Here is a 15787-nt window from a genome sequence, read left to right as displayed (position 1 = left end):
TGCCACCAGACCGGCTCCGAACTGATTCGTCATTATTACATGGGTTCTGACCCAGCGATCTTAACATCCAACGCTAATTGATCGCCGCGAACGCGTTTCAGCTGCTGATTTATCGTGCCAATAAATAGTCCTGTCCTTCTTTCGCGCCTTCTCTCTGTTCATCTTTGCTTCTGAACTGTTGCGAGACCGTAGACGAGGATTTAACGAAACGCTAAGAGGAGAGGCTGCTTAGACTGCATTAAACTTCGTTTCTGGAAAGGTGTATAACGATCGCTTGGCTCACTTTTATCGAATAATACGGTTGATTCGATGAAATTGAAAGTGAAACCAACAGAGCGATGATTTACACTGCTCGGCTCGCTTTCAATCTTGTTGAATCAAATGCATTATGCAATCAAAACGGAGCATACCCTATATTAGAGTAACTTGTATTCTCCGCGTTTCTACACGACGATGTTTACTGCGCTTGTAGAAGTAACTGAAGTAAAACACGTTTTCCTTAAAGAAACGCTAATATACGATAATACAATTGGAGCTGAGTCAACCACGATGGAGAATAATCCAGCCTTAAATCTTCGTAATACTTAAAACGTCCAACATGTCCCGAACACGTCGTCCCCGTGGTATCTTGTATATCGCGGGAGGCAATCTCGTTGCTCCCTCGAAATTGGCCATGTATTTTTCGGAGTCCCAGCGTACGACGTGCTCCCCTTTACGTTACGAAAGCAAATGCACGAAAGTTTTCACCGTAAACGTTAATGCTTACCCGGGATGCATTTATTTATCCGACTGTTACATCAGGCTTTACGTAAACGCGCCAAGTACTGGAATGCATTATTACAAGAAGGAGAACGAGGATACGGTGGAGAATAGAAACGGATACAGAGACGTTACAAGCGCATTGGATGCGCAAATTCTTGTGCAAGAGGTGCTCTGCAGTGATTCATCATTGTTACCAGGAATATTGGGATATATATCGGGGAGGTCCCTCGGGCTGAAAGCAAATGGAGTAGACAGGGGTCTATACCCTCCATCTACTTAAATGCCCCTACATTCCAACGATGGAGGGCACTTACGTTAGCTTCGCTTCCCTGCAGTTTTCTGATTAAACTACCTCGATTTCCATGAACGAAGCGCACTTCACGCGCGACTTCACACGATTGACTTTACGCTCTTCATCGCCTATATTAATCCTTTCCGGGCACGGTTCCCGGGCAAGCAGGGGATTGTCGATACATCAGGGAAACGTAACAGGCATACGTAAATGGGATATATAGTTTTTCTTAGCTTTACGAACCGAATGGACCGTGGATAGATAGACGTTAAAGAAATCAGTCGGTGGAGGGTTAATTACACTTTCCTCGGCGTTACAAGCAACCCGACATGTTGCTTTCTCTTTCTTTTCCGCGATTTCTTCAGCATTTTTAGCAAGTCCACCGAATCAACCGAACGCTAACTAAACCGAAAGCGCAGCTGTAACCTCCCGATCGCGGGCCAGTCTCCAATCTGTCAGCTCTCTGTCCACCTTAACCGCGTGCCGAATTTCATCGAACTAGAAGCGTACAAAAATAACCGGGCGCGGATAGCGTGCGCCATATGCGAAACGCCATGTGGCAGAGGGGATCAAACAATGTCACCGAGAGCGTCTTCAACGCGCGCCGACAGGGAAGGCCACGGTTGAAGAATGCTGGAAAAGGGTGTATACCGTGTCCGTGCAGCACCTGCCTGCCTCGAGGTGAGATCTCGCCAGGACTGAATCCTCTCCTAGGGAAAGGGATTATCCGTCCCTCTGTTTTCCCTGCTTTCATAACTGGGGTAAGGCGGTGCTGGTTGGCCAAAGCGTAACGCGACGATCAAACGTTTTTTCGACGTCGTTTAAACGCCGTCAAAGGGGTTTCTTCTCTTCCTCGGGTTGATCGGAGTCATCGCGAGCGTAAACGAGCGTCAAGATCCTTCTGTGCGGAGTGGAATTCGCACGGAAACGTGAGCGCGGGCGAAAGTTGCCGTCACCGTGCCGCGATCCCGTGGGACGATAAAGGTGGAGGTTTTTTTCCCCCCCAGGGAACGCGACGAAGGAACGAAGAATTCATAATTTTATTACAAAAAAATCCCCGGCTGGATTCCGTTCGTGCGTCCCCGCCAGCCGAACTTTAACGCACCCTATCGTCCGCAAGTTTCGCTCACGATAACGTCTGATAAATTCGAAATTACCCCGAAAAAAGCTTATTCGCGTCCACCGCGTTCTACTCTATTCTCGCTCGTTGATTCTGTTTCGTGATTCCCGGCGGCGAATGGGCGAGAGTGAGAACGTGGAAAATTCTTTCGATGCGATAAAAGCCGCGTTTCATTTATTACGATAACGAGAACTGAAATTTGGCGGTGGTGTCGTGGTTGTCTTATCGAGGGGGTAAGAAAAAACGTCTGTGAAGTATGGCCTCTGGCTCGTTGATATCGAGTAATGTAATTAATTCAAGATATATCGCCCTCGTTAAACCCTACTTCTTTCCAAGACCACTTTACCGTTTTAGAACTTTGTTTCTTATAAGAATATCAGGAAGTAAGAGAAAGTTGCCCAATAAAAGCGGTATATGGATACAATAGGGGGTAGAAGAAGTTCTTTCGTTATTTAACCAACGATAAAAAAAAGTCCTCGTCGAATACACGGCGGTATTGTAACGGTAATACGTTCGTGGTCGCGGAATAACGAAACACGAGTTCGCTCTATTACCTTAATGAGAACTGAAATTCGGCGGTGAAACGACGCGTTACCGCTATCCTAAGGCGAGAAAGAACGTCGAGGAGGGATTGTTGAACGAGGGCAAACCTGCCTAGAGGTAAAGTACCCTTCGGTCCCTACTCGAAAAGGGATTATCCAGCCCGGACTGTATCGGTGGTTCGCCACAGTGTAACACGACGATCAAAGTTCCCCGTGCGTCGTGGCTCGATCTATAGGGGGAGAGTCTCCGTGCCTGAGGCACCGACGGAATCACGAAAATACGTAGAGACACACGCACGCAGGGGGTGCGATCGCGTACCCCTATTCTACGGCCCATCCGAAGAGGGCTGAACCTTGTTATTGTTAGTTATCGCATTAATACTCGAGTCGCGGCGACGGTCTAAGGTATCTGTGTGCGAACATTGCGCGGCTAGCGTCGCTGTTTTGGATCCAGTGTGCACAGCCATTAGCAACGGGCCAGGGCAGCCACAGGCGCTCTGTTCAAACACTTCCTCCGCAGGAATTTGATCCGTCTGCTAGGATCCCTGGCCTTGTTCCAGGACACTGCTAAACTATGTACATCGGATATACGGACTTTCTTCCTTTCGAGGCACCTCGTCGATAGGTCAGACGATACTTCTTCCGTCAATGATATTTTCTGAAAATGGACTCGAGTCGGTTACAGGGATCCCTCGGACACGAGGATGCATCTCGTTCGTTGGTGCACCGTTATGCATGAAATTTAATTGAAACTGGCATACGAGAACATGTCGTACTGTTCCCTTGTAAGAGGATTGCAGGGTTAGTTGTATCAGCAAGTTAAAGTACAGTCTACTGGTGATCGATTGGCCGCTCGAGACCACTTTCTTGATTATGAACGATATTATACGCAATCGTTCTGTTCGCTGTTTGATTCTCGAGAGCGAACGTGTCTGTTCACCCGCCAAGGAGAAGATTCGCCTATTCTTCGCGTTCGAAATCCGATAACAGAAGCGGAATCAATTTAGCCGTTCGTTCTATTCGCCTATCTCGAAGTCGGACCTGAAAGTTCGATAGAGCTTCACGTAATTAACTTAGGAATTTAGATCAGTGATGTATCGCGAGGGACTGGCGATAATGATATCGAGCGACAACGATAGGGAAGCCAAGGGAGTGTCGCGGTTGGAAGAAGTTTAAGGCGACGCGTGGCGAACGGGGAATCGAGCGGAGGGAGGAGAATCCGCTCTATAAATCCAGGGACAAAAGCGATGGGCTGGGAAATGTCAGGACGTCGTCGACGGTGTTTCACCCGCTGTGTGGCTACGGGTGCAAAAAGTATTGACGACGACGCCTAACCACGGGGTCAGAGGAGTCAGCCTTTTTTCCTTAAAAGTCACAGCTGCTCTCACACCTCCGCGACCACGTGGCGTTCGATCTCGTTCGACCGGAAGCTGCCGTGCATACCGCAGTATGTTCAATGTCAAGGACAGCTGTTCCGCTGTCTCCGAAACTGTAATACCGATTTCTCCGACCCCTCGTACCTTTTTTTCTTCGTTTGTTCTCGTTCACGCGTGTCCTCGAGAGAGAGCGAGCACGCCGCTCGTGTGTTACGTGTCAGGGTCTTGATCACTTTTCAGGAAGTCGTAACGCGTCACGAGTGGCATGCGTCTTCGACACGGAGGCAACGGAACGGAAAGGAGTGATTCGAAACGATTAACGTCTGGCCACGTATCTTCCGTTTTCAGCTACGATATTATATACGAACCGAGAGTTAGTCAGGAGTTTGCGATAGGAGGCAACGTAATGGTCGCGTTAATGAGAGGACATTAAGTAAAAATGATACGGGATAGCTAGAAAAGGGGAATCTTATCGCTTTTCGTTTAGGCCTGTTTCATTGAAAGGGGAGATAGTAAAAAATTTTGTTATCGTATTCTTTTTATGAATCGTTTCTCTAATTACCGTGCAATATAATATCTGGTTAATTAAAGAAACGCCATTAACGTAGGGGGGAATAATTAATGACTGTCGAAGCGTCTCTTCCGTAATGACAATCTAGTATAGGCATTAGCATGGTTTATACCTCGGCCAGTCAGTTATAGTAACGTGTATTAAGATCTTGGCAGTAATCCAGTAATTAAAGTGTGGCAGAGAGATGTTCCTTTCTGACGAGATCCTCAGCCCATTTGTTCGAGGGTAAACGCGTTCCTTGCGGTTGATCCTCGGCGTAGCCTTTGATAATTGCCCCTCAATGTCCACGACATCTGGGAAATTAGCGAGAGATAATAATTAGCGTTTCTCTTTCGTACAAACGACGACAGAGTTCACAAAGCGTCTTTGGTGGCGAGATCGTTGTTCTGCACGGGTCGTACGCGTTCTGTCATCCTCTGCTCGAACGCTTTGATCCCCGTGTTTGTGGGCGGAAACCGATTTACGGGCGTGCACTTGTTACCACTTGGTGAATTAGGCTCGTTCACGATTAATTGTCCCTACGCTGTTTAACTATGCTCTATGCATCCGCATCCACCTAAATTCGAGCGAATAAAAACTCTTTCCGTTGTGCAATTATGTTTAGAATTCGCGAAGCTCGTACAGTTCACGTTGAATTAGTCCTTTATTACTACTCGCGTAACTTTAAACTCATTACGTGCTAACAAAGTGGATTTTCATTGCGTACAGCTTTTAATTTGGGGAGAATCACGAGCAGTATAACGAGGGAAAGAAATTTGTTAAATAATAATCATTAATCTAGTAGAGAGAGAAAAATATTCATTTACGTGTCTCATCGAACCTGAATCGAAGCACGTGAAAGGGGCTGGTAACCCGCGCATAAAAGGCTCGCGTACAATAGCGCGACGAAATACATATTGATACAGCGCAGCGTTGCGTGACGGCGCGGGTAGATAGGGCACGCGCGTTTTCAGACACCCTGCCCTCGTTTAGCCGTGGCCGACTGCTCGCATTCGAACGAAATTAGCGGGCAATAACAATTAGCGTCCGCCTGGTTGACAAACGGCGACCCACGAAACGACAATTCGCAGTCCTCCGGATGTTCCACGGAGATCGTTTCCGTGGTCCAACCCCCGCGGCACGGAGTGAAAAGGACATTGTCCTGGACGGGCAGCGCAACCCAGCGGGTGGTTGCGATGCCTCCGCTGGCCCGGGCGGTAACCTTTTGTGCTCGGTTAAATGAAAAGTCATCTCGAATCTATTACTTTCGAGTTTTGCCACTGGCCAGTGTAAATATTTGCCCTTTCGGCCATGGTGTCGCCATGCAGATAGGGAGGATTCCTCTTCCCATTGTTGCCGCTCGATAATTTATGATCTTTACGCTCGCGCCTCCCCTTTCCGTGTCTCGCTCCATCTCTCTGTCCCTCGCGTTTTTCCTTCCCTTGCCGCTTCCTCGTTCTCTTAGTCGCGAACCACACGCCATCGGCGTGAACGTGGGCACGACCCCCGCGGCGATAATTGTCGGATGGCCTCCGATCGGGTCGGGGGTGGAAAGCGAACTTTTCGCACTTTTCACGCGATCTTTCGGGAACGACAGTTCCATGGGTTTAGGGCGCGACGCGTTCGTAGCAGGGGCTGGGCGTTGATTGTGTCGATTGTTCGTTGCCGATTTCGACGAATCTTCTGCTGGGACGAGGCTTTGTTGGCGCATTGTGCCTTGTGTGCACGGTGGCCCACGTGGTGTATCGGCGGTGGATTCTGGTTTATGGGCGGTTTTCGAATTGGCGGTTTGATTGTCGCCCATAGACACGGGGAGAATAGGTGTTTAACGGTACGGTAAATGGTGGGATTCGTTTAGGGAAACGGGGATGATTTGCGCGGGGTAGGTATATAAGGGCGGAAAGACGTACATAGGAGGTTGAGAGATGGGGACGAGGAAGAAGAATGTCGGTCGGCAGAGGAACCACCGCGAAACCGTATGGAAATTCGTGTTTTAAATTAAAGATCCGTAGACAAGGCGGAGCGGTGTATAGGCAAAGAATAGAAACAATGGAGGGTCGTTGGTTCTATGCATTGTACACAGACCGCATGCGTGGCGGCGACCATTCTTGAGTACACAATGGTTACAGGGTTTCCCAAATAAAAAGAAAGAAGAAGAGTGAAACGGGGAGAAAGGGAGAAAGGAGAAAAATACTTCTCGTCATAGGACGGCGGGGCGAGTGTGTGCTTTGAGATGTTAAAATCGTCCGTCGTGGCTCGCGGCAAATATTTGGTCTGGGAAGCAAATGTTCTCGACATTATGAGAAGAGCTTTTCAAACAATAATTCGTATGTATCGACCCAAACGAGGGGCGGCGCTCCGGCTCCGGCTTCGAGCGTTCACGAAATTTCACGCTTATCGTATCTAAGGGTTTATTCGTTCCGTGTCGTTACGTCATCGTGGCCGATGCCGCGTTTCGTAAAAGAAGACTGTGCAGGAGACGACCAAGGCGGTCTCATTTAAATTCCCAGCCCATTTGCTCTCCTCGCTTCTGTTCGTGCCAGGGTAACGCTCGATTATTTTTCTCCCCGTTCCGCTTTCGATATCGCCTACGGCGCGTCAGCGTGAGCAAACTTTCGGAATTTCCGCGATCCAAGGCTCTCGATGGTGTGCTTATCTGAGGAGGGGGAAAAAAAACCTTATATACGCCTGCGAACTGTGAACCGGGGGATTCTCTCTGTATATTCCTGTTATTCCGCGCGCGCGGACTTTGTCCTCGAAGTTCGGGCTGAGGTTTATAAAGGTAAAGTTCTAGTGAAAGGATAGGCATAGCCTCGTTGCTGTTGTTGCAGCTGCCAGCCGGAATTTCGGTGAGAAAACAAAGTTCTTCGAAAAGTAAAACGCCTTGGGGGCGCATTGAAACCATTGCAGGGCCCCCTCTCCCTTCCCATCGTCCCGTCGTCAAACTTTATCTTCCATAAATTTATATTCCTCCGTGTTTCCGTGGCAAGTACGCGGGACGAGCCGTGACTTCGCGATTCTTCCACCCTCCTCGTGCTGTTCGAACGATTTAACCCCTCGACTACAGCGGGGCGGGGGTGCAGCCAGAAATCGCCGGTGTTGCTCTCTCGATGCGTCGTATCTTATTGCCAAAGGGGCGACGACTAAAACGTAACGACCGAATAAAAATTAACTCGGGAGTTGGGATTGAATTTCGTAGAAATTACACGACTCGACGGCGAATCGGCGCGAGTTTCGATCGCCGCGTTCGTTTCAATCTGTCGTGTCGGGTCGTGGATTGAAACACGACCCTGCAATAAAATATCGCGTGCCGAGGCATATGGTACGGGCCGAAAAAAATGTTGAGATTACTCCAACGTGCCACTAGGGGTGGCGCGTTAGGAGCGCGAAATTTAATTAGGCCGGCACCTGCTTGTCGTTATTTCCATTCTGTCGCACCTGAGCAATTCGTTGATAATCGATGCCGAAACGCTCGGAAACGCAACGTGAAACCGCGAACAAGCTGGATGCAAATGAGGCACAGGGACAGGCAGCGCGCGGGGCAGCTGCGGACGTTCTTGTTTGAATGCTCCGAGTGACTTGTACACATATTTGTTGGTCATTTGTTCCTGCGTGTCCGCCTCGTGGCGAACGAGAGATTCCCAAGAGCGACGAATCTCTCAAATATTATTTCAGGATGGCCGCTCTTCCCATCGCGGAAGCACACCGTGGTACCGGCCGGGTGAAAAACACGGACCCGCTGAAATAAGGATTAGTTTCCTGGAACCTCGAGGACACGTCACACCCCGTCAACTTTCTTCTGCGACGTATTTGAACAGGTTGCCGATGACAACAGGCCATAAAAGAGAAAATTCAGCCTCGGGGGTTACGAGAATCGTGAACGCTTAGCCTGGTCCCACGAAACTCCCGTCGATTTCAGAATGGGGAGACTGTTGATGTTTCGTTAGACTTATTAGATACGTGTCAGAATCGTCTACGGTTGGCCCTCGCGCAGTTTGAAATAATTATAGAAAGGAAACGGGAGCATTTCGGAGCTCTAAGGGAAGAGACGAAAAAAATGGGAAAAAACACGAGAGATATACTGCTACTAGGGAAAACTCTAATAAAAACCGAATTGCTCGTAGGTTGCATGAAAAAATGCAATCCCGAAGTCTAATAAATCTGAAAGGACCTTTAACGTACGAACTAGCGGGAAATTTATAAAGCCATTCGAGTTTCGTTGGTTGATGTATAGTTGGAAAGTTCGCTGTTCAACAGAGAATACGTCGTGACACGGTCTATTCGGTTCGGATCGTCCAGGCGACGTAATTTTTTTAAAGGAAACGTCTGGCCTCAGCCGAGCGTCGCGGATAACATTCGTGCGTCTGCCACGAAAGAGGGTGGTGGCCTGACGGCGAAAGGGAGCGCGCAGGGTGTCGCTTTCCAGGCACGGGAAAAAAATCAGATCCAACGACACGAGAGCTCGGCCATCAGTCAGCTTTATCTTTCACGAGCTTCCAAAGGAGAGCTACACGTGAAATTTAAGAGCCGGTCAAGCTGCGCCTCGTGTTTGCTCCGGGCAGATGGCTTGGTCGATCGGTGACGGAATTTACGATGTTTCGCGCACTTGCTAAATCCGTGGCATATTTTCTTCCACGTTGGTCACGTACACACGTGAAACCATCTCGTGGCTTCGCATCCGCCACATGACGTAACACACTGCCACGTGCCTTTAAGGTTCGCAAGAAAATCGTGTCCGAACGGCATACCATTATTGCGGCCTGGCATACAACGTAAATCCGTGGTTATTCGGGTCAACGATAAGTGTCCAGCTGGTCACTGGCTTCGTGGCACTGCTCTGCTCGCGGACTCGTTTTAAATTGATAAGGACTTTTCGACGAAGAAAGTAAAATGCAAATCAAACACGTGCGCTCCGCGAGTTATCTATTATTAACGTGAAAAATGCATCTCTCGTGCGCTGTATTGCGCCTGGTTCATCAGCCGCGTTTATTTCATGCAGCAACTCGTTCCGAGCCACGTACCACGTTCGAGCACCCCTACGTAACCGGTGGAAATTTCTTGCGTTTTATCGTATTTACCCGCAGCTAGCACGTTTTGCCCATAATAGAAGTCAAAGACGTAAATTTTCTTTCCGCAGTACTTTTTAATTTGCGCGCTCCTGTTATTCCAATAACGTCGGTGTTCCCGGAGTTCAATTATGCTTGCTCGAAATAGCCGACTTCGATGCTGTAAACGAGAAACGGCTAATCTGTCGAGGATATGTCGCGTGCATAAAGCAAGTTCTTTTTCGATGTATCCAACGCCGTGCAGTGGCGATGTGCATTTATCGTTGCAAATGTTTTCTTTCGTAACGTTTTCGCATCGGTACGCTTATGTAAAATATATAGAATTTGTCACCCTACTACCGTAGCATAGGCATCGGCGAAGGATAGGGTGAAACGGTGAGGTTAATATCAATAAATCGGTCCCTGATAGCGAGACAAGTCGTGGTTTCTGTCTCGTTACGCAGGTACGGCCCATGGGATACGTACTCGGAGGTATAGGAATACCTTGCCAGTTTGTATAGTAGCAGCCCTACTTTCTGGCGCCCCTATTGATCCCCCTTTATCCCGGAGCTCCTAGTCACGACATCGCCAAGAGGCACAGGCAGAACCTCACAGTCAAGGGGGTGATGTTTAATTCAAGTCCAAGCACAATGCTTCCTCAAGAAGCGTCTCTCTCACTTTCCATATAAATTATTCCGCGGTCTCGCATTCAAAGCCCTCCCGAACACCCCTCCCGCCCCTCCGTCTTCCGCCCTCGCTACGCAAAGGAATGCGCCGAAACGACCTAGCGAAAAAAATCTACGCACCTTTCTGCACAGTGTCTACCGTCCCGTGAAAAGAGCCTGCCCCTTTGAAACTACGCTGCCCGCTAAAAAATTGAGGAACGAAAGGTACCCGCGCCTAATGGCGGGTGTGCTACGAACCACGCCACGAGGAAACACCCTTTATCCGAATGGATTTGAGCCGAAACCTGTCTAACTGAACTATTTTCTTGGGAATCCGCAGATTCTGTTTTTGGCAAACGAATGGTCCGTTCGTGTCGTTGGTTTACTCCCTTTGATTGATCCATTTTATTTTTATTCGACTCGGCAATGGTAATGCGATGCAGGTATCGTAGTTTCTTCTAGTTTAAGAGTGCGACCAGGCGAGTGTACTCGATGCAACATGCAGTTCGCACGTGTGGATGTGGAACGTGCGCGTTCGAGGAACGGCCCGGCACACATACTCGGATACGTCCTAATATGTTTGATTTTCAAGTTCTCCATCGGGAAGATCGCATTTCTTCGCCAGTAAGAGCTTACTCCGGACATATAACTTTGTTGCGTACATCAACTTTCGATAGCGAGTAGATTTCGTTGACCAACTGTCGCGAACGTATTCGTTGCTGGTTCTCCAGGGTAGAGACTCCGCGTTTCAAGGGCAATTTACCTCATCGACGGCTGGTTGAAACATAAAGATGTATTTTTCAAGACATTAGAGAGAACCCTATAATTTTCTTTCGACCTCGAACCATTTCGAATGCAGCCGTTCCATGGAACTCCGCCTTCTCGGTTGAAACAGAATCAGGGAGAGAGAGAGAGAGGGAGAGAATGTGGTCGCCTTTCTGGCGGAGCACCGATCAATCTCTCGAAAATGCGGACAGTTATCCAGCCTTCTTTCGGCCGGACGTCTTTGGGCTGTACGAAATCCTCTTCGATGCCGGTTGGGTGGACATTAGTCGCGAGGCATGTCGTATCGAGTCGGGAGATAAGACGTCCGATTTAAGTTCGCGAGAAAGGAAGCGCGCGAGGAGGATTAAAGGTCAGCGCGGGCGGTAAAGAGGACGGGTGGTAGAGGGAATAAGGAAAAGGGAAAAAGGCGTGCCGGGACGGGGTAAAGGACGGAGTCCGTGGAAGAGATGTAGGAGCTCGGTGGACTCAGAATCTTTTGGGACTGTCGACCGATTTAATTGGCTTTCTGGTGGAGGACTGGTCTCGTGGCAAACACAACGAGTCTTGATTCTTCTTCGAGACAAGTCCAATAAATCCTGCTGGTTTCTTCGCCGGCCACGTTCTCCCTCCCCACACCCCTTTAAACGATGGTGACAAACTAAACCACGGTCCTTCCACTACTCCGTTTCCCACCCTCCCGCCTTTTTATCTGATCTCGCGGCGAAGGATACACAAGAAACACAAACCGGCCTCTCGTTGAGGATAGGAGGTGTGTGTGGTAGATGCTACGTGCAGATAGGATCGGGCAGACAGAGAGGGAAGGTGAAACTGGGGACACGAGGTGGTCCAGAAAAGGGGTTAGAAAGACATTGGCGAACGGAGAGGGCAGGATCCCTCCTGCGGAACGGTTGGATAAGGACGCGAGCTACTTCTGGGTCCTGGTAGCGGTGATGTCCTCACATTAAGAACTCGTTCTCTTATCGGCGATGATTTATGGCGGCATTCAATTTTTAGTCGCCCCGTCGAAAAGGAATAACCGAAATAAATATGCCCGTTGCGCTCTACCGGACTTGAGCTCACGGCTAGAGGACAGATGTTTTCACCGATCGCGTTCGACCGAGAGCACATGTCGCGGGGATCGACTGCTTCTGGCGCCTGCTCTTAAGTCTACCATACTTAAGCCATTTTTCCATCCCCGTCCCCTGTCCAAACGATACAGGATTTATCGCCTGCTCGTGTAGCGTTATTTCCACTACATAGGAGTTAATTAAACATCCAGCCGAGCCTATGCGCGCAACAGTCGGACTTGATTCTCTTCCAAGTATTTCTTCATTTCTGGTTTTTTTCCAATTATCGCGATACGCTCTCCGACTCCTCGACATAATTCGATGTTTATCATTCGAAGCTCGCCCATCAATTACATCCGTCTGTCGCGGCAGCGTGCGATCGTGTCACGTTTCGCTAATTCACCTGTCCCGATACTCGCGTCCCAAAGAGATAGCGAGCGAGCAAGCGGGCATATTAATGCCGGACTGAGAGTCACTGGGAAGTTCTTCGGTCGCATCAACCGGAACGTATTCATCCATCGAGTTAACGCACGCTCAATTTGTCCGGGACTTGTCAGTCCCGGTGGAAAAGGATACCTTAATAAATTGTTGCCATGTTCACCGGGCAGGATGTTCGTTCTTTTTTCCAAGCGATACCCGTGGTGGTCGCGACGCGACGTTTCGAGTTTTGCCGGGAGGGTATTGTTTTGTACCCCAGCATCGGTGTTCTCGCGTTTTCATTTCTTTTTTTTTTTTGTTTTTTTTTCTTTCTGTACGCGTCCGATCAGAGGGGACGGCCACGCCGGCGTGGTCCCCGTTCGTTTATTTTTTACACCTGACGAGCGACGAGCTTCGCCCTCGAATTTCTTGCTCGTGATCGTCCCTTATTAACTTCGACTTTCCGGCTCGATTGATCGAGTGCCAACAGCGCTTTTAAGCACGCTACCCTTTCTGCTTGGCCGTACAAGTCATTTACCACGGCTTAAGTTTCCTAATATAGAATTTTCTTCGAACAACCGGCTCTTAGTTCGTTTTTTCATCTTTCATTTTTCGCCAATAAACGTTAATATTCACCGTTATCGAACGGCTATAGGGGGGAGTATTACGAACATATTGCTGGGTAGCTGGAAGGAACCACCACGACCGTGCTCTTTAATCGCTTTAACTTTACGACTTTATACGGGGTGGGGGCCGGAAGAAAATAGATCTAATAAGACCGCGTAGGGGGCTGCAAAGGCCCCGGCGCAGAATCAATTTCATTTTTCAATTTCACTCGGCCGTGGGAGAAAAAGCCACCTCTGGCAAGGAAACGGTACCATTTTGCGTCTTACCTGTATATATATGTTGTATATATACGCGAGTTGGAGGATCAGAAGCTTTGCTCTATGATTACGTGAGCTAGTTCGGAGCTGGACAGACAATAACGCAACCCGACCCGACCTAACCCAAATAACTTCATCTTGCCCAATAATACTGGCCAGGTCTGATATTTCCAGCCAGTCGAGATGGTGCAATCCCTCGACCGAAATCTACTAGGGGCCACTAGAACAGGTACACGTCGAAAATGAGATTTTCATCAGTGGGAATATCTATACGATGTCGACGCTTCCTTTTCAACGTATCCGACTCGTCGATAAAGCACGGTCAGATTGGAGCACACACGGCCGTCCGTGTGCTTAGCCCCGGCGAACTATCGGCAGGGACGTGTACGAACTCCGTCGTGATAATCGTGGCTACGTGTAATTGGCATACGGCAAGGTATATTCGTGATATTTTCTTCATAATCGTATCTTCTGTTTCGCGGCGGTAACTACATGGATGAGTGAAAGCGATAACGAATATCTGTATAAATATGCGCTGGATGCGACCTCATTTCCAAGTTGCAGTCATAACTTTGCATCGAATGCAATAAATTATTCGGACAGTGAAATAACAGATACGTATCTTACGCGAGAACTTGCAGAACGTAATGCATGCCGAAAGATTTACGAAGCATCGTTCGCACGATGCAAAACAATCTGTAACTCCAAAACAAGATAACTATCGGGCGTCTGTTTACGTTGCAAGCATTTTTTATCATTTTTATGTAACATGCTGCACGATGCTGCAACATTTCTCGTGTACCACGGTACACCTAGTATAGTAATAGTTTATCGCCGCACCATCAATCAATCGAGTTTTAATCGATTACGAAGATTCCGTGACCTGATTGTTGTTTCGAGCCAGGTCGCCCATTGCTTGTTCTTACCCCCCTGACGATCGATCGTGTTCATCCGCGGCAGAGAGCTACAAAATTAGACGGACGGCGTGCATAATAAACGAGATAATTGCAGGGTTCCGCGATAACGATCGGGGACAGGGTGCCTCGGAAGCGTCGAAAAATCCTTGAGATGGCTCGTTTGATTTTTCGACCGGTTTAGGAATTTCGTGAAACATTGACACGGACGGAGATGGTTCTCGTAAAAATTTACGGATCCCGGGCGCAAGCCAGCCGAGCCTTATCTTTACTTTCACACCCCAAATGACCGGCACGAATCAGTCCCTCTCGTCGGAGGACTTCAGACGATTTCTGTCGGCTCTGCTTTCCCTTCCTTGTCTCCGCCTTCGCACGCTCCGTCTCGCTGGTAACCAGCCGGGCAAAAGGTGTAGCCTAGCGACGTCGTATATTTCTCGTTCCCCTTCCTTTTTTTCTTTCGTTCTTCCCACTTTGGCCGTCGTGTCGTCTGTCTGCCTCGTTTTCCTCTTTCCTCCACCGATTTCTGGAGGCTGGAACCGTTACGACTCCGTGCGCGGAGGGGAGCGCGCGGAATCCGGGAATCCTTTAGACTTCCCTGGAATCCTGGGAATACACGATGGGTATGGACAAACGTTTATTAGGCACGACCAAAAGCCAGATCCTCATGTGGGTCCTGCGCGCGCAATCGCGAAAATTCCCCGCGCATATTTCCGCTTTGCCAAGAAGGTGGACCAGGGTAAGAAGGGTAAGGGGTGGAACGAGCTACGATGGCGTCCTATACCTACGTAGCCACAGTTTGCCGGATGGCCAATCTAGGTGGACAAAAGTCGAAGTCTAGATTTATAATTTATTATATATACAATTTCTATTTATAATATATAGAAGTTATAATATATAAAAGTATATATAGCAGGGATTCAACGGCAAATTCTTAAACTTAACTTAACTTAAACCATAGCTTAACTAATTATACAATTTGCAATCCAATTGAAGGGGCCTAGGCCCACCTCGTGGGGGTGATTACGTAGGGAGCCAATAATTGAAACTTGGGGAAATTGAAACTTCGCTTGTTTCATGTTACCTCTTTCTAATTCCACTACCTTAGAAAATGATATAATGCAAATTTTATATGGGATAGCGCACCTAGTATACAAGTTATTAATTTTGTCCACCTAGATTTGACATACGGCACACTGTGCGGCGCGGTATAGGGTCTCATGAAAATTTCACCGATCGTTTTCATACCGAAGCGCGCGTTTAACGGTCGACGGCGTCGCGACGAATCGCGGCTGGTCTATCGATATTGCAATATTAACTACTTCATTTTCGTCGCCACAATAATAGTTCCCGTAGGACCAACATTTATTCTTTATGGTCTACCCTTCAGT

General features: G+C 48.5%; 1 long non-coding RNA gene across 1 annotated transcript in view; it reads left to right on the top strand.

Annotated features, from left to right (window-relative positions):
• The first annotated feature begins 694 nt into the window (after nucleotides 1-694).
• The window catches only part of LOC143424338 (uncharacterized), a 68540-nt gene continuing 53447 nt past the window's right edge, over nucleotides 695-15787 (top strand). Inside the window, exon 1 of the long non-coding RNA XR_013101923.1 lies at nucleotides 695-1260. This is a non-coding gene — a long non-coding RNA (uncharacterized LOC143424338). The remainder of the gene's footprint in view (nucleotides 1261-15787) is intronic.

The sequence above is a fragment of the Xylocopa sonorina genome, chromosome 6 (genome assembly GCF_050948175.1).
Source record: "Xylocopa sonorina isolate GNS202 chromosome 6, iyXylSono1_principal, whole genome shotgun sequence".
NCBI lineage: Eukaryota > Metazoa > Arthropoda > Insecta > Hymenoptera > Apidae > Xylocopa > Xylocopa sonorina.
This window is presented reverse-complemented; position numbering and strand designations above follow the sequence as displayed.